Source organism: Ursus arctos, unplaced genomic scaffold, assembly GCF_023065955.2.
Source record: "Ursus arctos isolate Adak ecotype North America unplaced genomic scaffold, UrsArc2.0 scaffold_36, whole genome shotgun sequence".
In the NCBI taxonomy this organism is placed as follows: Eukaryota; Metazoa; Chordata; class Mammalia; order Carnivora; family Ursidae; genus Ursus; species Ursus arctos.
In genome coordinates, this window is record NW_026623050.1 from 17,388,331 (window position 1) to 17,393,729 (window position 5,399).

Below are 5,399 nucleotides of genomic sequence, written 5' to 3' on the forward strand. Positions count from 1 at the left end.
GTGATCATGTGGTTTTTGTCCTTAATGTGGTGAATTACATTGATTAAGATTTTCCTATGTTGAACCATTCTTACGTTCCAGGAATCCCACTTGGTTCTGATAGTGTAATCCTCTTAATGCGCTGTTGGATTCCGTTTGCTTAGTGTTTGGGTTTTTTTTTTTTTTTTTAAAGGGTTTTTGTATCACTAATCGGGGTATTGATCCGTAGTTTTCTTGTTAACACCTCTGTTGAATTTTGGTATCAGGATAGCGCTGGCCTCATAGAATGACTTCGGAAGTACTCCCTCCTCAATTTTTGGAAGAGTTCGGGGAGAATTGTTGGTTAACTGTTTAGTAGACTTCTCTAGTGAAGCAGTCTCGTCTGGGGCCTTTCTTTGTTGGGAGACTTTTTATTATTGATTCAGTCTCCTTACTAGTTACAGGTCTGTTCAGATTTTTAATTTCTTCACAGTTCACGCTTGGTAGGTTGCATATTTCCAGACATTTATCCATTTCCTCTAGGTTACCTAGTTTGCTGGCATATCATTGTTCGTTACAGCCGCTTATGATCCTTTTTCTTTCTGTATCAGTTGTAGTGTGTCCTCTTTTCACTTCTGATTTATGTTGAGTCTTTTCTATTTTTTCTTAGTGTAGCTCATGCTTTGTTGATTTGGTCTATTCTTTATTTCATTTCTGCTCCAATTTTTATTATTTCCTTCCTTCTGATAACTTCGGGTTTGTCCTTTTTCTAGTTCCTTGGCGTGATCTGAGGTCTTTTTTTTTTTTTTAGGTAGACTAATTTTTTTTAAAGCAGTTTTAGGTTCACAGCAAAATTAAGCACAGTGTACAAAGATTTTTGATAGGCCTACTCCCCCCTGCACATGCATAGGCCCCTGTGTTATCTACATTCTTATCAGAGTGGTAACGTATGTTACAATGGACGGACCTAGATTGACATATCATTATCACCCAGAGTCCAGAGTTCACATTAGGGTTTATTCTTGGTATTGTACATACTGTACGTTTAGACAAGTATAATGACATGTATCCACCCTTTCAGTATCAGACGGAGTAGTTACACCACCCTGCAAATCCTCTGTGCTCTGCCTACTCATCCCTTCCTCCCCCTTTAGCCCCAGGCAGCCACTGGTCATTTGTTCTCTCCATACTCTTGCCCTTTCCAGAACGTCGTCCGGTTGGGATCACAGAGAATGCAGCCTTTTCCGACTGGCTTCTTTCACTTAGGCCTGTGCATCAGTTTGCTTGATTGTGTCTCCTAAGCCCCTTAGACTTTTTTTCACTTTTGTTCATTCTTTTTTATGTACTTCTGACTTAGTAACTTGAAATGAACGGCCTTTGAGTTCACTGATCGATCTGCTTGATCGAGTCTAATGTTGATCCCCTCTAGTGAATTTTTCAGTTCAGTTTTTGTATGCTTCAGCTCCAGAATTACTATTTGTCTATATATATACTTTTTTTAAATATTTGTTTTCTCATTTTGTTTGCACATTGTTTTCCTGATTTTGTGAAGTTATCTGTGTTCTCTTGTAGCACATTAAGCTTACGATGATGATTTTGAATTTTGAATTTTTTATCATAATTCATAGATCTCCATTTCTTTTTGGTTGCTGAATGGAGATTTATTTTGGTGTCTTTGATTGGGCCATGTTTCCCCGTTTATGTACCTGGTTATTTTTTGATGTGATTTTTGCATTTGAGAAAATAGCCGCCTCTGTCTGTCTTTATAGACTGGCTTTGTACTGGGGAAGATCTTCACCAGTCAGCCCAGCTTGAGTTTCTAGGGGCATCCCAAACTTTTTGCGGGGCTGTGTCGTCTCTGTACTTTCTGTGTGTCATCCAGCCCCCTCCTCACCCCGGGTTTGACAGGTCTTTTTCAGGAGGTTGTCGGGGTCTGAGGTATTGTAGGTTCTCTGGCTTCCCAACAACCCACAAGCTTTCTCGTGTTCTCAGCGGCCCCCAGGCATCCACAGTCGTGCTTTGAGTCAGGCCAGACTGAAGCCAGTCTCTTGGGGAGCCCCCCCAAACCTGGAACACTGGATGATCTCTCTGTTCTTCTGTTTCCCTTCCAAGGGAGAAGCTGTGAGGTGGGCTTTTTGTCTCAGTCATGAGCTCTGCTGGCATGGGGGAGGGACTGACCGTTGAAACGAAACCTCTTTTCTTACTCATTTCAGTGCACCTGTTCTTGGCTTTGAGGTTGAGATTGTCCAGGAAACTGACTTCCTAACTGGCTTTGGGAGTTTTCATAAAGGAGACCATATGGGGTCTTTTCGGACCATACATTGTTAAGTCAGCGTTTCTGTGCGGTGTTGAGTTCTGGGGCTTCCTATTCTGCCATCTTATGTTCAAAAATAAGTTAGCTTCTAAAAGACTTATTCTGAATTAGAGGAATGTTCTAGCTGTTGTGCAGCTTTCTGACTTTGGGGATGATCTGTGTCATTGCTTTGTCATGTTACTGAACTGATGGTGTGGCATTACAACTTCTAGACCTATTTCTTAAGCTTCGATATTAGACTTAATTTGGAGTCAGTAGACCTCCCCACCCTCCCACTCCCACACTTTTTTAAATTGTTTTTTTAAATGCAATTTCAAAAATACAGAGAAAGTGTGGAATTAAAAAAAAACCTATACATCACTTGCTCTGTTTGCTCCTCTAGTGTTAATTCGCATCAGATAAGCACCAACAGATAGAATTGAATCTCTCTGTTTAACCCGCATCACATTTTCCTGCCTCTCCGCAGAGGTAGACACTTAGCTGATTTTTTTTTTTTAATTATTTGAGAAAGAGCAAGCATGAGGGAGAGGCAGAGGGAGAAGCAGACACCCTACTGAGCAGGGAGCCCGATGTGGGGCTCAATCCCAGGACCCCGGGATCATGACCTGAGCCGAAGGCAGACGCTTTAACTATTGAAACACCCCTCGCTTTGCTGAATTTTATCATTCTGATGCAGTTTTATACTTATACCTGGTTTTGTAAACATAATTCGCATGTCTTAAAATTCCATATGGCATATTGTTCATATCTTTCTGCAGCTTACACTTTTCACTCAACATGCCTCTGAAATTTAACTACGTTGATACATGTAGCTCTAATTCCATTTGCACTGCCGTGTGGCAATGTTTTTATCCACTTCTTAATCCCTTTTATTCACATTTTATTCAAAATGACATTTGTTCTCAAAATTTTGCTCCTGTAAACGTTGGCAGTGAGAATCTTTGTGACCCATGTCTAAGAGCGTCTTTAGGGTACAGAGCTAGTTGCTGGGTCCCAGAGAATGCGTATCTGCAGGTCTATGAGATGCCATATTGGGGTCCAAAACGATTGTACTGATGTGCAGTCCCGCCAGCAGTGTATGAGGCTTCTTACTCATCCACACCCTCCCACGCAAGAAACCAGGTCTTTTCCACTCAGTTAATCCTAGCAGGCCTGCTGCGTGCAGTTTGCTTTAGCTGCAATAGGAATCGAACTTGCCAATTCCAATGGCTGCACAACAGCCATGGTGACACCTTAGGGATCCTTATGCAGCCACTTCAGTTACCATGAGCTAGTCTTGTTTCTTACTTCCCACTGTTGTTGTGGTTGGGAACGGGTGGTTTAAACCTTAAAGGCTGAGCCAAATTACATGAGTTACAGTGGGGCCTATATCCAGAGTCAAAGTAGAGTATCAAGTGGTGTTTTCAGAATAAAATTCAACATGGTGTCACTTTTGCTTCTAGGTTAAAATACTGTGGGTTCTGCACAGTATTGCTCCTTATAGAATTCTTGTTTTATTTAAAAGTACTGTTTTCTGTCAGGTGCTGGGCTGTGTACTCCAGAGCATGTTTCATTAGTGGCTGGTCATCGTGTCATTTGACTGAATTGTCACCTCCCAACGTCAGCCTTTTCAGTTCCTGTTTACTGTTGAATTCAAAAGTAATAGAGGCTCCACCCGGAATGAGTTTATTGTGAATCTAACACTAGTCAGTTGTGGTTTTACCCTCTGCCTGTTCCTATTAAGATTGCTTATTCAAGTCTCGTATCTTACCTTGCAATCTTCAGGATAGAGAAGAAAAAGGAAAGGACAGACTGGGAGTTGGGAGGTCTGAGTCCTGAATCCATTTCACCGCTGACTCACTCTTTGTCACTTGGGTGTCACTTATCTCTATGAGCCTAAGCTGCTTATTAACTAGATGCAAATTGCTGAGCCTAACAATATCGTCTACCTGGGACAACTTCAGAACAGGACGCTCACTGCCTTGTCGAATTCTAACCCAGTGTAATAGCCACAATGATTACCTCGTACTGGTATATACTGCTTATAAGTCTTCTTTCCATAATAGCTACATTGGACTGGGTGTGTCAATCATTTTTAAAGTAGGTCGAGAATGAAATTTCGTGTTCACTGCACCCTCACCATTTGGTGGAGGGAAAGAATCAAAGTATTGGGACACCAACATTGTTTACCTTTGAAAGAGCAGTGTGAACTTGCCAAGCTCTTTCCTCATACTGCCTGGAGGGGTCTCTTTAAATAAGCCAGCTGGCTCAGTTGGTTAAGCGTCTGCCTTCTGCTCAGGTCATGATCTCAGGGTCCTGGGATTGAGTCCCGCATCAGGCTCTGTGCTCAGCGGGGTGTCTGCTTCTCCCTCTCCCCCTGTGCTCTCTCTCTCAAGTAAATAAATAAAATCTAATAGGGGCGCCTAGGTAGCGCGGTTGTTAAGTGTCTGTCTTCGGTTCAGGGCATGATCCCGGCGTTCTGGGATCGAGCCCCACATCAGGCTCCTCCGCTGGAAGCCTGCTTCTTCCTCTCCCACTCCCCCTGCTTGTGTTCCCTATCTGGCTGGCCGTCTCTCTGTCAAATAAATAAATAAAATCTTAAAAAAAAATCTAATAAATAAGCAAGCCAGGTGAAGAGAGGGACCTTTGTGAGCTTTTCCAATGGTGGGTATGTAACAAGTATCTTACGGAACAGAGGGATGTTTATTACCCATGTTGGAACACTATCTCAGTTCCAACGGAGAGGTCTAACAATCCAATTCCATTGGATTTGCATGTTTATCTTTGATGCCCTGGGATAATGCAATGGTGGTGGTAACAAACCTAGCTGCACAGAGTACTTCCCTTCCGTTGGAACCCCCAGCATCCGGGATGCCTTGCCTCGCTCTTGGTGCTGCTGCAGTAGGGTGAGGGGAGGGGGTGTGCCAGATGCTGGGCTCCTGGTTCAAACTCCTGTCCAAACCAGTTTCATCACGCCCAGATTAAACCACAAACTTGGATCTTTATTTGTCCGTATACTTGGACTCTGCTTCCACCTGAGCTTACTGCTCCCACACCAACCTACCTTGAACCTCTGAGATGACTTCCACTGCCAAGTGAGACCTTGAACCTTGCGGTATTGCACAGTCTAAGCACACAGGCTTCAGAA